This window comes from Arachis ipaensis, chromosome B01, assembly GCF_000816755.2.
Source record: "Arachis ipaensis cultivar K30076 chromosome B01, Araip1.1, whole genome shotgun sequence".
Taxonomy (NCBI): domain Eukaryota; kingdom Viridiplantae; phylum Streptophyta; class Magnoliopsida; order Fabales; family Fabaceae; genus Arachis; species Arachis ipaensis.
This window is the reverse complement of record NC_029785.2, coordinates 20546427-20565928: the sequence shown is the minus strand read 5'-3', so window position 1 is coordinate 20565928 and position 19502 is coordinate 20546427. Positions and strand designations below refer to the sequence as shown.

The window sequence follows — 19502 nt, the reverse complement described above, 5'->3', positions numbered from 1 at the left end:
AATATATGCTTGAGATACCTGGGTAGTAGCAAGGGTTGTGGTTCGTCCCACTTGCTCCAGGTCAGAGACTGTGACACCTGGGTAATAGCGGTAGTAGTGGTGACTCCACTCACTCCAGGTTGAGCTGTTAAACACCCGCCTGGGTAGTAGCCGCAGTAGTGGTTATTCCACTAGCTCTGGGTTGAGCGGGTAGTAGCAATGGGGTTGTAGCTCAAACCTACTTGCTCCGCGATGGGTGTTTCTGTCCATGGTTAGCTACCAGGACGTGTCGGGTTGGCTATATAACCGACAGATGATATCATCAGCCACTAGGGACAGGCATGCATCATATGCATCTATGTGATATTGTTTGGGTGTGCATATTATACTTGGTTTGCCTATGTGATTAATTGCTAATTGTCCTACTTGCAATACCTGTTTATTTGTGCTTAAACTTCCTATCTGTGTTTGCATCTGGGACTCTGTTGGTGTGTGGTGATTGGTTGATGGATTGGATTGTTTGGGCCTAGGGCCGTGGTTGGAATGAGATGAACCGATGGTTGATTTTGGTTTTGTGTTTCTGGTTTGGAATAAAATATGAAAGGCTATTTTGTTTCAGCATAGATAAACCGTTTTGAAAGACTTTTGAGTTTTTGAGAATTGAACGGTTCCTCTTTTAGAAAAGATTTCCGACTTTACTTTTATTGTAAACAGTTGTTTTTGCAAAGAGGCATAAGTTGGTTATTAATCACTGGTACGGTTTATCTTCATGTATCCTATCACAGTAATTCCCAAAAACCCTCTACTGAGAACCCTTTCGAGGATGATGTTCTCACCCCCTACATTTTTCCCCCTTTCAGGATATAGGCGCAGAAGTCACGAAGAGTTTATTTTGTTATTGAGATGCTCTATGTTGCTTTAGATTATTATTTTTGTACCCTCGCCTTTATCTTGATTTATTCTATAAGAGGGATATGAATTGTATTGGTTAATGTTTGTAATATTATTTATGTATACGTATGTATATATATGGATGTACTCTTTATGAGTTTTTGTAAGTTGTATGGTATCTATGGATGTACGTTATCGAACGAAAGTAATTTTCGGGAGCGGTTTTGCGGTTTAAAGTTTCAAACAGGCTCATATTTTAGTATTAAATAGTATAAGTGTCATCGTAATGTCCAAACTATCAGAGTAGCGCAGCCGGAAGTGTGAGCTTTGGTAGTTAGGGTGTTACATTATGGTATCTGAGCAGTTCTTCCTGTAGAGCCTGAGGAATGGACTGACTATGCTTCAATTGCATACTCTGAGTGTTTGTCATGTATTAGGTCTTTCACATCCTAACTTGAAGTTCTTGTTTGCCAATCCTCTTGAAAAGTAGTTGGATTTTCATCTCTATTCCTCTATTCATATGCATTCTTGTTTGATCTTAATTGCATATGCTTGTTTGGAATCCTTGTTGCGTCTATCTTCCTCTGTTTGAGTTCTTTTGATTCCTGTATTCTTTGATATAGCCTTGAACTTGTCTTAATGTGCTGTACCTTTTAAACTCCGGGTTCCGAGTCCATTCTTTGAGAACTTGTTGATTTAGTTTTCCTCTTATTTGACAGTGATTACAGCCAATTTTGAGATTTTTATAAAAGTTGCTGTTGATTAGATATGTACTTATTTATATGTGAAGCTTTGAAGATTTCTTATACAGTTTAACAACTATCTATTTCTAATACCTCGTCTGTACTTTTACTTGTTTACAGAACTGCATTTACTTTAAAATTACAATTTGACTTTCTAGAAATTTTACTATAGTTCCAATGCACATTTTTATTTGATTATGTATTTGGATATTTTTCAAAATTTTGGGAAGAAAGAATTTTCCATTTTTATCCCGATTGAGTTTCGTTTGATAAGCTTTACTTAACTTATTTTCAATTGAGTTGATTTAGCATGCTATATGGTTTATGCCATTGTTGCTCTTTTGAAAGTGTTGGATTCATAGCTTTCTTCCTATAAACGGACTAAATTCTCTATTAAACCTTCCATCTATATGAATGTCATACTTGACCTTATTTTTAAACTAATCTTTACAATTTGTGAACATTACCATTGATCTTGGTTTTTCCAATCTTGTGAATCTCATTCTTATGTGAGTTAGTTTGATTCGTTTCAAAATAGTGCATCGTTTATCCTCTCATTGTCTTTACAAGAGTTTTTAGTCAAAGATTTATCCTTGAGAAGTTACTAATGATTGCGTTGTCTTTTTCTGCGATTTTTGTATTCTTTCGAATCAATTGAAAGTTGGTTTGATGTCTCAAGCCTAGTGGATCTTGTTTTAACTATTTTGATTTAAGATCCTTTCTTGCAAGGCTTGACTCCTTTTTAGCGCATCTTAAATTTCTTACATGTTCTTCTGGGATGGTGATTTCAAGAACACTTTTGGAGTCTTGTTTTGAGCCTTGGTTAAATGGGTTTTGAATCCTCTTTGAAGAAATATTAAACGGAATTTATTTTCTGTTGCTTGATTGAGATTGAAACCATTGTACAATTTTGACGAAATTAATTTAAAGTTGGCATGCGCCATTTTAAATGAGGTTTTGGAAAAGCTCCCTTGTTTAGTGGAAATTGGTTTGTTTGTAACGCACCACCTATTTCCTTACTAGATTGTAAACAAATTTTTACCTCGGAATTTCTTTTTTAAAAAGAGTTTAATTTTCTCCTTCGTCCTTGCCATGATTTTATACACGCTTGTTTGAATATGAACTTTGGAATTTTTGAACAAGCATTTGATTTCTTTTCTGAGTTTTATGATTGCCTTTGGCTAAGTTGTGCACCTAATTATCTTTCTAAAATATTTAAGGAAATATTTTAGCTTTTAGCCAAACTTGTGTGCACCTTGTTTTTAAAATTCTACATGATATGTTTCAACATGAAATTGTATTACAGCAAAGCCACGTTATTGCTTTTGTTATTCTCTTGGAGAATGTTTGTTACTTAACCTTTCTTTTAGACTGCGAAGTGGTTTTTCCGCAAGTTTCGGTTCCTTCATGAACAATGTATTCGAAAGTATTTTAATCGTGCTCTTGAGTTCTGTGAGCTTTGTCTTGGGTTTGAAATATTCTCCTCTGTAAACCTTATACTTCTTCGACTCAGCTTGAGTTTGTTTCAAACTGATGCGCTGGTTTTCTTCCTATCGATCCTGTTGAACTTCTTTGATCCAAGGGTTATCTTTGAAGTTGTCAATTGATTTATTTCTACCAAACTTCATTGCTTGAGCGTCTTTGTTTATGTGAAGATTGGATACATTCTCTCAAATCTATGAGTACTATCCTTGACATTTGGCTCTCCTTTCTAAATCTTGTATCCTTCTGAGTAGACTCAAGAATTTTTTTGATATCACGTGCGACTTGTAGACGTATACGTAACACGATGCGTTAGTTCTTTAAGACGTGATATGTGTATATGGAAGGTGAAGCGGTAGGTGTGTAACATTATGATGAGTTATGGGTGTTTTGTCCCTTGCAAACGAGCTTGCGGGTGTTAGGCTTATGATTGGCTGAGGTTGAAAAGTGCTAGACGGAGTTGAAAAGTTGAAGCCTTGAGGTTGATATGAGATTAGTGTGCGGATGTTAAGCACGTCGTTTTAACCGCATCATGTTTATAGCCTTCGATGCCTTGCTTTACTATCACATGTTTGAACCATGTCATCTTTGCTTTGTGAACGCCTATCTTGATTTGCACCCTATTTTGGCACCTCAAGTGTTTGTAAAGCCTTGAGATCATATGACCTTGTGCATTGAGCCCATCTTGTAACGTTTGCTTTACAAGCACACTCATACTTTTGTATCTTTATGCATACGACCACCCAAGTATTTGGAAACCGTATATATGTTTATATTTTAAGATATTTTTGCTTCTTCCTTAAATGTGTTCAAGGGTGAACTGTTATGGAATTTCTTTCATTTTGTATCAATTTTCGAGGGCGAAAATTTTTATAAGGTGGGTAGAATGTAAGACCCAGAATCTTTGAAAAGTCTTTTTATGATCAAGTCTCAAATCATATAGTTATTTATAGCCTTAATTTCAGAGATTATTTTATTAAGGATAATTAAGGCAAGTTTGATTTATTGAACTTGAGATAAGTTATGATTATTATCCAATTTTATAACTATTAGATTATTTTCTATATTTAAAGTATAAGGTTGATAGTTATGAAAATAATAAGGATTTTATATGATTTGGATTAGATAAGTAATATTTTAAATATTATTACTGCTATTTTGAAAAATGAAGAAATTAAGTATATTATTTCTAATTTTTAGATTTGGGCATTTTATTGAAAATAATTTGCAAAACGGAGGAGCAAATAGTATTTCTATACATTAATTTTGTTGGATCAGAATTTATTTCTAATTTCTATATTATTGGTGCACGAATTATGAATAACACGTTTCACAACTCGTACCACTAACCAGCAAGTGTACTGGGTCGTCTAAGTAGTACCTTACGTGAGTAAGGGTCGATCCCACGGAGATTGTTGGTTTGAAGCAAGCTATGGTTATCTTGCAATTCTCAGTCAGGATATTAATTGGTGGTTATCAATTGACTTGCAAATGGACAAGGGAGCATAAATTAAAAGTTACTTGTTATGCAGTAATGGAGAATATGTTGGAGTTTAGGAGATGCTTTGTCTTCTGAAATTCTGCTTTCCTCTGTTTCTGATTCACGCATGCTCATCCTCCTATGGCAAGCTGTATGTTGGCGGATCACCGTTGTCAATGGCTACCATCCATCCTTCCAGTGAAAAGGGTCCAAATGCGCTGTCACCGCACAGCTAATCATCTGCAGGTTCTCAATCATACCGGAATAGGATTTACTATCCTTTTGTGTCTGTCACTATGCCCAGCATTCGTGAGTTTGAAGTTCGTCATAGCCATTCAATCCCAGAATCCTACTCGGAATACCACAGACAAGGTTTAGACTTTCCGGATTCTCATGAATGCTGCCATCAATCTAGCTTATACCACGGAGATTCTGATTAAGGAATCTAAGAGATATTCATTCAATCTGATGTAGAACGGAGGTGATTTTCAGACACACGTTCATGGAGTGAGGAAGGTGATGAGTGTCACGGATCATCACCTTCTCCATAAGGAGGCACGAATGGATATCTTAGATAGGAACACGCATGTTTGAATGGAAAACAGAAATACTTGCATTAATTCATCGAGACACAGCAGAGCTCCTCACCCCCAACAATGGAGTTTAGAGACTCATGCCGTCAAAGAGTACAAAGTTCAGATCTAAAATGTCATGAGATACAAAGTAAGTCCCTAAAAGTTGTTTAAATACTAAACTAGTAACCTAGGTTTACAGAAAATGAGTAAACTATAGCAGATAGTGCAGAAATCCACTTCTGGGGCCCACTTGGTATGTGCTGGGGCTGAGACTAAAGCTTTCACGTGCTTGGGGCTGTTTTGGGCGTTCAACGCCAGCTTTGGATCCTTTTCTGGCGTTGAACTCCAACTTGCAACTTGTTTCTGGCGCTGGACGCCAGAATTGGGCAGAGAACTGGCATTGAACGCCAGTTTACGTCATCTATCCTTGAGCAAAGTATAGACTATTATATATTGCTGGAAATCTCTGAGCAACGTAACCATATTAATAATTTTTAATTCACCAGCTTCTGCATCTCATCACCCTAAGCACTTTGTTTTCCAGTATCACCACCGGATACATAAATGCCACAGACACATAATTGGGTTAACCTTTTCAGATTGTGACTCAGCTTTGCTAAAGTCCCCAATTAGAGGTGTCCAGAGTTCTTAAGCACACTCTTCTTTTTTTTTTTCGCTTTGGACCTTGACTTTAACCGCTCAGTCTCAAGTTTTCACTTGACACCTTCACGCCACAAGCACATGGTTAGGGACAGCTTGGTTTAGCCGCTTAGGCCAGGATTTTATTCCTTTAGGCCCTCCTATCCACTGATGCTCAAAGCCTTGGGATCCTTTTTATTTACCCTTGCCTTTTGGTTTTAAGGGTTTTGACTTTTTCTGCTTGCTTTTTCTCTCTCTCTTTTTTTTTCTGCAAGCTTTGTTCTTTGATGTTTTTTCTTGCTTCAAGAATCATTTTTATGATTTTTCAGATTATCAATAACATGTCTCATGTTCATCATTCTTTCAAGGGCCAACATATTTAACAGTATTAAACAACAAATTCAAAAGACATATGCACTGTTCAAGCATTCATTCAGAAGACAGAAAGCATTGCCACCACATGTTACTGATTAGAATTTTTTCCGTATTAAAAACTCGAATTTTATTGCCTCTTATTCAAAAGATCTACTATTTTATTCATGTTTGCTGATGATGAGAAAAATAGACTATAACTTAATTGGAGATAAAATCGAAATAGATACTAATTACTACTATATGACTCCTAAGGTAAACTCCTATAACGACAACTATCACAGAGTTAAAGCAGAAATTGGAATTTAACAACCTTTGTTCTGGGAAGTGGATGTTCCTCGGATCTGTGGGGTGCTTGGTCCTTCAAGAGATAACTTCTGGCGCTTCAATTCCCTCAAGTCACGCCCTTGCTCCTCTTGTTCTTTAATCAAATAGCAAAGAATTTGACTTTGTTCCTTCTGTTCCTTTATTATTTGTTCCATAGCTTCTTGCATCTTGGTAACTGATGTTTCAAGATACTCCCAATATTCAGATTGAGGGATTTCTGGGAGAAATTCCTGTGTTTTCTTCTTGATGGGGTCATCCTGTGCTTGTTATTTTTCCATTGATGCTTTGGTGATTGGTTTCTCAACTGAGATATACTCAGTTATTCCCATCCTTACTCCAGCGTCCTTGCAGAGCAGAGAAATCAAGCTTGGGTAAGCCAACCTGGACTCTTTAGAATTTTTGTTAGCAATTTTGTAGAATTCAGTTGAAATCAGTTGATGAACTTCCACTTCTTTTCCCATCATGATGCAATGGATCATCACTGCCCTTCTAACAGTGATTTCAGAACGGTTGCTAGTGGGTAGCAGAGAATGCCCAATGAAGTCCAGCCATCCTCTGGCGACTGGTTTGAGATATTCTCTTTTGAGTTGATTTGGGACACCCTTCGTGCTGGTGGTCCACCTGGCTCCAGGAATACATATATCCTCTAGAATCTTATCCAGGCCCTTGTCTGTTCTCATCATTCTCCTGTTGAAAGAGTCTGGATCATCTTTCAGCTGAGGTAGCTTTAAGATCTCCCTGATCTTGTCAGGGTTGGTATGAATAATCTTTCCTCTGACCACGGTCCGATATTCATAGAAAGCAGTTCCAGATAGTTTTTGCTTGTCTGTCTGCCACATATTAGCATAGAACTCCTGGACCATATTCCTTCCCACTTTCGTATCAGGATTAGCTAGGACCTCCCAGTTCCTGATTCGAATTTGCTCCTGGATCTCCGGATATTCGTCTTCTTTCAGATCGAATCTAACTTTCGGGATCACTGATCTTAGACCCATTATTTTGTAATAATGGTCTGAATGTTCTTTAGATAAGAACTTCCCTTGATTCCAAAGTGGTTTTGGAATGCTCTCTTTCTTGCCTCTTGAAGTGGGTTGTTTTTCCTTAGGAGCCATGATCTTAGTGATCACGGATAAACACACCAAACTTAGAGGTTTACTTGTCCTCAAGCAAAAGAAAAGAAAGGAGAGGAATAGAAGGAGAGCTAGGTGCAATTGTTGATGGAAGGGGAGGGAGGCCAAACCCATATTTAAAGGGAGGGGGGTGGGTTCGAAAATTTAGAAAAGATATGATAAAAAAGATTGATTTGGAAAAGATAGGATAGAAGATATAATAAGAGAGGATATAGTTTAAAATTGAAAAGATATAAAAGATTTTTGAAAAAGATAAATCTAAATTTTGAAAAAGATAATGTGGAGATTTGAAAAAGATATTAGTTGAAAAGATTTTTGAATGAAAAGAGATAGATTTGTTTTGAAAATTTTGAAAAGGAGTTGAATTGGATAAAAAGGATTGGTGCTTATGGATTAAGATACATTTGATATTTTTAAAATAGGGTTTTTGGAATTTAGGAATTTTAGAAATCAGGGTTCTTAACATGTTTATGTAAGAAATCATGAATTGAAACATGAAAAACAAAATTAAAATGAAAAATATGAAGAAAAATAAATTTACCTCCTCTCCACCATCCTGGCGTTTGAACGCCCAAATGCTGCTCTCCTGGGCATTCAACGCCCAGTTGTTGCCCTTTTCTGGCGTTGAACGCCAGATAGCTATCCTTACTGGCGTTCAGCGCCCACTTGATACCTCTTTTGGGCACTGAACGCCCAAAACAGGCTCTTACTGGCGTTTTCTTGCCAGTGAGCTCTTTTTCTCTGTTTTGTGTGCAGATTCCTTCTGTAACCCTGTGAACTTATGCAATTGATTCTTTACCTTGTTATCAATGAACTTTATATAAACAAATAAAAATAAAAATAGGGCAAAATGCTTAGAGGATTGATGCCCCATGGCTGGGTTGCCTCCCAGCAAGCGCTTCTTTATTGTCTTTAGCTGGACCTTGCTGAGCTTTTAATCTAGCTTCAGCCTTGAGCACTCTTGCTCAATGTTGCCTTCAAGATAGTGCTTGATTCTCTGTCCATTGACAATGAACTTCTTATCAGAATCAATATCTTGAAGCTCCACATAACCATATGGTGATCCACTTGTAATCACATATGGTCCCCTCCACCGGGATTTCAGTTTCCTGGGGAATAGCCTGAGTCTAGAGTTAAATAGCAGAACCTTCTGTCCTAGTTCAAAGATTCTAGATGACAGCTTTCTATCATGCCACTTTTTTTATTTCTCTTTATAAAGCTTGGCATTTTCGAAAGCAGTGAATCTGAATTCCTCTAACTCATTTAGCTGGAGCAATCTTTTTTCTCCTGCTAATTTGGCATCAAAATTTAGGAATCTGGTTGCCCAGTAGGCTTTATGTTCCAGTTCCATGGGCAGGTGATATGCCTTACCATACACAAGTTGGTATAGAGAGGTCCCTATAGGGGTCTTGAATGCTGTTCTGTAAGCCCACAGAGCATCATCCAAGCTCCGTGCCGACTCCTTTCTACGGGTATTTACTATCCGTTCTAGGATTCTTTTTAATTCTCTGTTAGAGACTTCAGCTTACCCATTAGTTTGTGGATGATATAGAGTAGCTACCTTGTGGCGAATCCCATACCGAACCATGGCAGAGTTGAGCCTTCTGTAGTCAATACACATGCGCCACCCTGTAACTGTTCTTGTAGGAACCAGTTCATTTTTTTCATTATGAATCACTGTCATGCCTCCCTTCTTTGGGACGACTTAGACAGGGCTCACCCAGGGGCTATCAGAAATAGGATAAATAATCCCAGCCTCTAGTAATTTGGTGACCTCTTTCTGCACCACTTCCTTTATGACTGGATTTAGCCGCCTCTGTGGTTGAACCACTGGTTTAGCATTATCCTCCAATAAGATTTTGTGCATGCATCTAGCTGGGCTTATGCCCTTAAGGTCACCTATGGACCACCCAAGAGCTGTCTTGTGTGTCCTTAGCACTTGAATAAGTGCTTCCTCTTCCTATGGATTTAAAGCACAGCTTATGATTACTGGAAAAGTGTCACCTTCTCCGAGAAATACATATTTCAGGGATGGTGGTAATGGTTTGAGCTCGGGTTTAGGAGGCTTTTCCTCTTCCAGAGAAAATTTTAGAGGCTCTTTCATTTCCTCTGAATCCTCCAAATCAGGCTGAACATCTTTAAAGATGTCTTCCAACTCTGATTCGAGACTCTCAGCCATGTTGATCTCTTCTACCAAAGAGTCAATAAGATCAACTTTCATGCAGTCTTTTGATGTGTCTGGGTGCTACATGGCTTTGACAGCATTCAACTTAAACTCATCCTCATTGACTCTCAGGGTTATTTCCCCCTGTTGGACGTCAATGAGAGTTCGTCCAGTTGCTAGGAAGGGTCTTCCTAGAATGAGAGTAGCACTCTTGTGCTCCTCCATTTCCAGCACTACAAAGTCAGTGGGAAAGGTCTTTCATATACTTGGCATAAGAAGGTATTTGCTCCAGTGCCTCTGCAAATGGGATCTTTATTTCAAGAGTCCTGAGATAATCTGCAAAGCGAGCAAATTGCTTATCCTGCTCCTCTTTCCGGAGTTTTTGAGGATAAGGTATCTTGGCTTTATATTCCTCAACCTTAGTTGCTGTAGGTTTATTGCCTACAGAAGTGGTTGAAGAATCCTTTTTAGAGGGGTTGTCATTATCACTTGTGTGTGTCTGATCCCTCACTGGTTTTCCCTGGGCTCTTACTGTCCTCAGGTGAATTTTGGGTGGTTTGCTCATTCCTTAGCTCTTTGCTGCCTTGAGGTGGGGTATTTAATGTTTTCCCACTTTTTAATTGAACTGCTTGGCATTCTTCTGTTATTTGTCTTGACAGCTGCTGCTTTGTTTGCTTCAATTGTTCTCCCATATTTATATTAGCCATCCTTGTCTCTTGTAGTTTATCCTTAAATTCAGCTAACTGCTTTGTTAGGAAATCCAATTGCTGATTGAATTCAGCAGCTTGCTCTGCAGGACTGAGTTCAGCAGTTGCTGTTTTAGCCTCTTCTTTCATGGAAGGGTCACTGCTTAAGTACAGATGCTGATTTCTAGCAACTGTATCAATGAGCTCTTGAGCTTCTTCAATTGTCTTTCTCATGTGGATAGATCCACCAGATGAGCAATCTAAAGAGATCTGAGCTCTTTCTGTAAGCCCATAATAGAAGATGTCTAACTGAACCCACTCTGAAAATATTTCAGAGGGGCATTTTCGTAGCATCTCTCTATATCTCTCCCAGGTATCATAAAGAGATTCATTATCTCCTTGTTTAAAGCCTTGGATGTCCAGCCTTAGCTGTGTCATCCATTTTGGAGGAAAGTATTGATTCAGAAATTTTTCTGTCAGCTGTTTCCATGTCCTTATGCTAGCCTTAGGTTGGTTATTTAACCACCTTTTGGCTTGGTCTTTTACAGCTAATGGAAACAGTAATAATCTGTAGACATCCTGATCTACTTCCTTATCATGTACTGTGTCAGCAATTTGTAAAAACTGTGCTAGAAACTCTGTAGGTTCTTCCTGTGGAAGACCGGAATACTGGCAGCTTTGCTGCACCATGATAATGAGCTGAGGATTCAACTCAAAGCTACTGACTCCAATGGAAGGTATGCAGATACTACTCCCATATGAAGCAGTAGAGGGGTTAGCATATGACCCCAGAGTCCTCCTGGACTGTTCATTTCCGCTTAGATCCATGATGGAGAAAGGGAGATGATGTCAAATAAAAATTTTATTTTTATTTATTTATTTATTTCAAAAATGAAATAAATTAAAATACAATAAACAAAAATGGTTGAAAATTTTCGAAAGAATAAGGAGAGAGAAAGTGGTTAGGAAGTTTTGAAAAGGATATGATGATTTTTGAAAAAGGTTTTAAATTTTAAAAAAAAAATCTGAATTTTAAAGGTAAATTTCGAAAATTTGCTTTAAGATAGAGAGAAAAGATATTTTTGAATTTAAAGAGGAGAGAGAAAAATAATAAGATAGCACAAGATTTAAAATTTTAAGATCTAATGCTCCTTGTTTTTTTTTTTTTTTTTGAAATTTTGGAAGGAAAACACCAAGGAACACCAAACTTAAAAATTTTAAGATCAAGACACAAGGAAAACTCAAGAACACTTTGAAGACTCACAAGAACACAAGAACATGAAGAAAGAACACCAAACTTAAAATTTTTAGAAAACCAAGCTAAAATTTTCGAAAACCAAAGGGAAATCAACAATAAAACACCAAACTTAAAGTTTGGCACAAAATTTAATAGAGAAATTATTATTTTTGAAAAAGATTTTTAAAAAAATGAGTATACCAAACTGCCACGGACTTAGACCAACGCTCTAGCCAAAAAGAAAAATTTTTCCTAATCTAAGCAACAAAATAAACCGTCAGTTGTTCAAACACGAACAATCCCCGGCAACGGCGCCAAAAACTTGGTGCACGAATTATGAATAACACGTTTCAAAACTGGTACCACTAATCAGCAAGTGCACTGGGTCGTCCAAGTAGTACCTTACGTTAGTAAGGGTCGATCCCACGGAGATTGTTGGTTTGAAGCAAGCTATGGTTATCTTGCAATTCTCAGTCAGGATATTAATTGGTGGTTATCAATTGACTTGCAAATGGACAAGGGAGCATAAATTAAAAGTTACTTGTTATGCAGTAATGGAGAATATGTTGGAGTTTAGGAGATGCTTTGTCTTCTGAAATTCTGGTTTCCTCTGTTTCTGATTCACGCATGCACGTCCTCCTATGGCAAGCTGTATGTTGGCGGATCACCGTTGTCAATGGCTACCATCCATCTTTCCAGTGAAAAGGGTCCAAATGCGCTGTCACCGCACGGCTAATCATCTGCAGGTTCTCAATCATACCGGAATAGGATTTACTATCTTTTTGCGTCTGTCACTACGCCCAGCATTCGTGAGTTTGAAGTTCGTCACAGCCATTCAATCCCAGAATCCTACTCGGAATACCACAGACAAGGTTTAGACTTTCCGGATTCTCATGAATGCTGCCATCAATCTAGCTTATACCACGGAGATTCTGATTAAGGAATCTAAGAGATATTCATTCAATCTGATGTAGAACAGAGGTGATTGTCAGACACACGTTCATGGAGTGAGGAAGGTGATGAGTGTCACGGATCATCACCTTCTCCATAAGGAGGCGCGGATGGATATCTTAGATAGGAACCCGCATGTTTGAATGGAAAACAGAAATACTTGCATTAATTCATCGAGACACAGCAGAGCTCCTCACCCCCAACAATGGAGTTTAGAGACTCATTCTGTCAAAGAGTACAAAGTTCAGATCTAAAATGTCATGAGATACAAAGTAAGTCCCTAAAAGTTGTTTAAATACTAAACTAGTAACCTAGGTTTACAGAAAATGAGTAAACTATAGCAGATAGTGCAGAAATCCACTTCTGGAGCCCACTTGGTGTGTGCTAGGGCTGAGACTAAAGCTTTCACGTGCCTGGGGCTGTTTTGGGCAGCTTTGGATCCTTTTCTGGCGTTGAACTCCAACTTGCAACTTGTTTCTGGCGCTGGACGCTAGAATTAGGCAGAGAACTGGCGTTGAATGCCAGTTTACATCGTCTATCCTTAAGCAAAGTATGGACTATTATATATTGCTGGAAAGCCCTGAATGTCTACTTTCCAACGCAATTAAAAGCACGCCATTTGGAGTCCTGTAGCTCCAGAAAATCCATTTTGAGTGCAGGGAGGTTAGAATCCAACAGCATCAGCAGTCCTTTTTCAGCCTGAATCAGATTTTTTCTCAGCTCCCTCAATTTCAGCCAGAAAATACCTGAAATTACAGAAAAATATACAAACTCATAGTAAAGTCCAGAAATATGAATTTTTCCTAGAAACTAATGAAAATAAACTAAAAACCAACTAAAACATACTAAAATCTATATGAAATTAACCGCAAAAAGCGTATAAAATATCCGCTCATCAATTATCCCTATTTTTAAGTGAAATTACTAAAATGTCCCTAACCCTAATTTTCAAAATGATGAAACCCTAACCCTGAAACCATAACCCACGACCCGATTTCCTCACAACTGCTGCAGCCCCTCCCTTCTAACAGCAGCCGCCCTTGTTTCCCCTTTCTAACAAAACATACGGCACAAAGAAAGAAACAGAAAGAAAGAGGAATCTGAGGGGGAGTAGAGGAGATCGGAGAAGAAAGGGGGAAGGTGGCCACGTTGCTGCCGCTACCCAATCCGCGCCGCCATCGCTGTCCGTCCATGGAGCCATGTGGCGCGCCTCTGTCACCGAGAGGAGGGAGAAGGCGCGACGCTGAGGAGTAGCACCCAGTCCCTATCGCGTCGCGTCGCACGCAAGAGGGTCACCGGGGGAGAGCAATGCCGAAGAGAGAGAGAGGCCAAACGTAGGGCCTTCGTCATCACTCGCGCCGCTGACTAGCTCGTCGCCGCTGTTGTGGTGTTCGCGCCGCCGCTTCTGTCCTTGCCGTCATCGTCACCATCGGTGGAAGAGAGAGAGAGATCGCGTCGGAGACTGGAGAGACGTGGTCTGAGCTGCTGCTGCCTCCGTCGCGACTGGTTCGCCGGCGCCACTGCTGGGGGTCGTCGCCGGTCTACGCGCCGTCGTTGTGCTCCTTGCTGCAATGCCGCCGCTGTGTGCCGGCGAGAGGGAAGCCGCCGGGTCGTACAGAGGAGAGGAGGCATAACCGCGCCCAGCCACCGCCGTTTCTGCTGCCAAGAAACCCCGTTGTGCCTCTAGTTGTCGGGAAACGGTGTGGTTGCTACAGGAGGTCGCCACTGGAGCTGCTGCTCCATTCTTCTGGTAAGGGTTTTAATTGAGGTTTCTGCCTTTCTGGATTTCGAGAAGGTTTTAATGCTGCGTGGTTTTTATAGTTGATCCATCGGAGCTTCTGGCCGCCGCCGGAGCTGTTGCCGGGCTCGTCCGATATTGCAGCTACTTCATTTCGCTTGTTCAGTAAGTATTTATGTTTCGGAAAGCCTCGCGTTAGTATTCTGTTGTGTTCGGTTAATGAATGAGTTTTGATAACGTGGGGTCGAGTCCTGATTATTGTATGTTGCGATTAGTGTTGCTATGGTTATTGCGAACGTGATTGGGACTGAGGTTTTGGTTGCCGTCAGCTCAGGTTGAGGCAGAAAGGACTCTGTGAGGCGTTTGGGTTATGGAATTGCGTTTTGAGGTAGGGGCGCTTTCCAAAAACTATAGTTTATTATTGGAATTATTACATATGGGTACTGATGTGAGATATTGTGTATTTGGTGATTGTATCTGCCTTACGTATTATTTGATTGACCCGAATGACTATGGATGTTGGTTTGGCTGAATTGTTATGTGGCTTGTGAAATGTAATGTTTGAAGTTGATTCTTTAAAGATTTGAAATGAGTTTAATCCGTTGAGGATTGGTTTGAATCGAGTCAATTATTTTGATTTGGATTTGAGAAATTGTATTATTTGATTTATTAAGAGGATATTTATGCTTTCCAGCTTAATTTATTTGATGAACCTTATACGTTGAGTTCGGCTTATTTAGAATTGAACTATTTTTACCGTTTGAATCACTGAAGGAAATAATGATGCTCTAATATTGATTTCAATATAAAAAGGAGTTTTTAGTAATTTTTAAAGGAACCTAGACTTTTGATTGAGTAATCAAGTTTGAGGCATTTTGGAAGAGTTGGAAAAATGGGTTCCAAAAAGAAATCTGAAAGCGGTTTGATTCAAATGAACCGGTTCCGTTTCGAATGAGTTGATTTTTGGACCGGGTTGGAACTTGTGATTTTGTATGGTTCGGTTTCATAATAAATTCAATTTTATTTACTTGAACCGAGAATCTATAATTTTAAAAGTTTCAATGAATTTTTAGGAATTGATGTAAGTTGACCTTCCCTTAAAGACTTGGGACTCTGCCGAACTATGAATTTTGAATTTAAGCCGGATGGCTGAGATGGATGTTGATCCATGGCTGGGACTGAATGAATATATGCTTGAGATACCTGGGTAGTAGCAAGGGTTGTGGTTCGTCCCACTTGCTCCAGGTCAGAGACTGTGACGCCTGGGTAATAGCGGTAGTAGTGGTTACTCTACTCGCTCCAGGTTGAGCTGTTAAACACCCGCCTGGGTAGTAGCCACAGTAGTGGTTATTCCACTGGCTCTGGGTTGAGCGGGTAGTAGCAATGGGGTTGTAGCTCAAACCTACTTGCTCCGCGATGGGTGTTTCTGTCCATGGTTAGCTACCAGGACGTGTCGGGTTGGCTATATAATCGACAGATGATATCATCAGCCACTAGGGACAGGCATGCATCATATGCATCTATGTGATATTGTTTGGGTGTGCATATTATACTTGGTTTACCTATGTGATTAATTGCTAATTGTCCTACTTGCAATACCTGTTTGTTTGTGCTTGAACTTCCTATCTGTGTTTGCATCTGGGACTCTGTTGGTGTGTGGTTATTGGTTGATGGATTGGATTGTTTGGGCCTAGGGCCGTGGTTGGAATGAGATGAGCCGATGGTTGATTTCGTTTTTGTGTTTCTGGTTTGGAATAAAATATGAAAGGCTATTTTGTTTCAGCATAGATAAACCATTTTGAAAGACTTTTGAGTTTTTGAGAATTGAACGGTTCCTCTTTTAGAAAAGATTTCCGACCTTACTTTTATTGTAAACAGTTGTTTTTGAAAAGAGGCATAAGTCGGTTATTAATCACTGGTACGGTTTATCTTCATGTATCCTATTACAGTAATTCCCAAAAACCCTCTACTGAGAACCCTTTCGAGGATGATGTTCTCACCCCCCCTACATTTTTCCCCCTTTCAGGATATGGGTGCAGAAGTCACGAAGAGTTTATTTTGTTATTAAGATGCTCTATGTTGCTTTAGATTATTATTTTTGTACCCTCGCCTTTATCTTGATTTATTCCGTAAGAGGGATAGGACTTGTATTGGTTAATGTTTGTAATATTATTTATGTATACGTATGTATATATATGGATGTACTCTTTATGAGTTTTTGTAAGTTGTATGGTATCTATGGATGTACGTTATCGAACAAAAGTAATTTTCGAGAGTGGTTTTGCGGTTTAAAGTTTCAAACAAGCTCATATTTTAGTTTTAAATAGTATAAGTGTCGTCGTAATGTCCGAACTATCAGAGTAGCGCAGCCGGAAGTGTGAGCTTTGGTAGTTAGGGTGTTACAAAGTTGAAAAGGTTAAATGCATTAAATAATTAGCTTGGTGATGATATTGGATAAATTTATGATTGAGTTTGAATTAGAATTATGAGCTTAAGTTATTGATATTGTTGAATGTGTGCACTTGGATTTATTAATGATGGGTTGGTGTTGATGTTGATATATGTTAATAAAGGGTTGATATACGTGTTGATGGGTTAATATATGTGAAGGGTTGATATATGTGTTGAAGGATTGATATATGTGAAGGGTTTATATATGTTAATGAAGGGTTGCTCATATATGTGATATATGTTGATATGAATTGGTGGTTATGGCTTGTTGAATTTGTTAAAGGTAGTTTGAGAGTGGTTGTTGATGAATTGGGGCTGGATATGTTATTAACATGCAGGTTTTATAGGTAAGGACTATGAATGTGGTGAAAATGAAGTTTGGATGTTGTTGGTAAAAGTGAATTTTGGTGAACTTTGGAAGTCCATAACTTGCTCCTCAAATATTGGATGGAAATGTGGTTTACTTCAAATAAAAGATGGTTTTATAAGCTTTTAAATGATATCAATTTTGTGAAAAACAGAATTTTGTAGAGAAAGTTATGGACGATGGAAAATTGGTGTATAAAAATGTATTATGCAGGTGTTAAAACTGGTTTGTAGTAGCTTTCTGGGCATTCTGCCAATTTTTGAAAAACGCATATCCACGCGTACGCGTGGCACAGAATTTTAACGACGCGTGCATGAGTAGCCATGCGTATGCGTGACGTGCTATTTTCACCACGCGTGCCCGTGGCCCATGCGCACGTGTGGCCCCTGTTTGCTGCAAAATTGGATTTTAACCTTTTAAACCATATTTTCCACTTCTAAACCTTCATTTTCTCCTTTTTAGACTTAAGGTATAGTACTAAACCCAGTAGCTAGCTGAAGCTAGGAAAATAAGGTAACTTGAAGGTGAAGTAAGAGACAAAATGATGAGTTTTACAAAGAAGATGAGAATGTTAAAGGAAGTTTAATACCATTTCTTGATAAATAATTATATAATGATTATGAAAATGAAATGGCTTATGAATGATGATATCTGATATACAAGTTTCCCTGGGTAAGAACCGTGGCTTGCCACCACGTGTTCCAGGTTGAATCTCGATACTCTGTTCACCCTACGTCGTAAGGGTGACCGGGCGTATAAATTCCCAGGTATGGATAGCTCCCATTGAGTGATTATATGATGAATGAATATAAAATCTATGCATAGACTCTTGGGGATGCGCGACGGGGAACAGTCTAAGGTTTTCGGACTTGTCGGGTTGGCTGGATAACCGACAGATGAGCCTCATCAGCTATAGGACAGGCATGCATCATATGCATTTGTGTGTTTTGATTGCTATGCATTTCTTGGGTTTGCTGGTGCACGAATTATGAATCACACTTTTCACAACTCGTACCACTGACCAGCAAGTGCACTGGGTCGTCCAAGTAATACCTCACGTGAGTAAGGGTCGAATCCCACGGAGATTGTTGGTTTGAAGCAATCTATGGTTATCTTGTAAATCTTAGTCAAGAAGTCAATTATGTTTATCAGTTGAATTGCAAATAACCAAGAGAGCATGAATTAAAAGTTACTTGTTATGCAGTAATGGAGAATATGTTGGAGTTTTGGAGATACTCTATCTTCTGAATCTCTGTTTTCCTCTATCTTCTGATTCACGCACGCACGTCCTCCTATGGCAAGCTGTGTGTTGGTGGATCACCGTTGTCAATGGCTACCTTCCATCTTTCCAGTGAAAACTACGCTCACGTGCTCTGTCACAGCACGGCTAATCACCGATTGGTTCTCGATCCGGTTGGAATAGGATTTACTATCCTTTTGCGTCTATCACTAACGCCCAGCCTTCAGGAGTTTGAAGCTCGTCACAGTCATTCAATCCTTGAATCCTACTCGGAATACCACAGACAAGGTTTAGACTTTCCGGATTCTCATGAATGCCGCCATCAGTTCTAGCTTATATCACGGAGATTCTGATTAAGAAATCTAAGAGATACTCATTCAATCGTATATAGAACGGAGGTGATTGTCAGGCACACGTTCATGGTTTTAGATGAGCGGGGCTAGTAGCTTTTTGCTTCTGAACAGTTTTGGCATCTCACTTTATCCATTGAAGCTCAGAGTGATTGGTATCTATAGGGACTTAGAATTCAGATAGTGTTATTGATTCTCTTAGTTCAGTGTGATGATTCTTGAACACAGCTTCTTTATGAGTCTTGGTCGTGGCCCTAAGCACTTTGTTCTCCAGTATTACCACCGGATACATAAATGCCACAGACACATAACTGGGTGAACCTTTTCAGATTGTGACTCAGCTTTGCTAAAGTCCCCAATTAGAGGTGTCCAGAGTTCTTAAGCACACTCTTCTTTTTTTTTGCTTTGGACCTTGACTTTAACCGCTCAGTCTCAAGTTTTCACTTGACACCTTCACGCCACAAGCACATGGTTAGGGACAGGTTGGTTTAGCCGCTTAGACCAGGATTTTAGTCCTTTAGGCCCTCCTATCCACTGATGCTCAAAGCCTTGGGATCCTTTTCATTTGCCCTTGCCTTTTGGTTTTAAGGGTTATTGGATTTTTCTGCTTGCTTTTTCTCTCTCTCTCTCTTTTTTTTTTTTCAAGCTTTGTTCTTTGCTGCTTTTTCTTGCTTCAAGAATCATTTTTATGATTTTTCAA

The 19502-nt window shown here is 39.0% G+C and overlaps 1 long non-coding RNA gene across 1 annotated transcript in view; it reads right to left on the bottom strand.

Moving 5' to 3' along the window:
• Positions 1–19502, bottom strand: part of LOC110270153 — a 24099-nt gene that overhangs the window by 2207 nt on the left and 2390 nt on the right. Inside the window, exon 2 of the long non-coding RNA XR_002359343.1 lies at positions 18550–18556. This is a non-coding gene — a long non-coding RNA (uncharacterized LOC110270153). The remainder of the gene's footprint in view (positions 1–18549; positions 18557–19502) is intronic.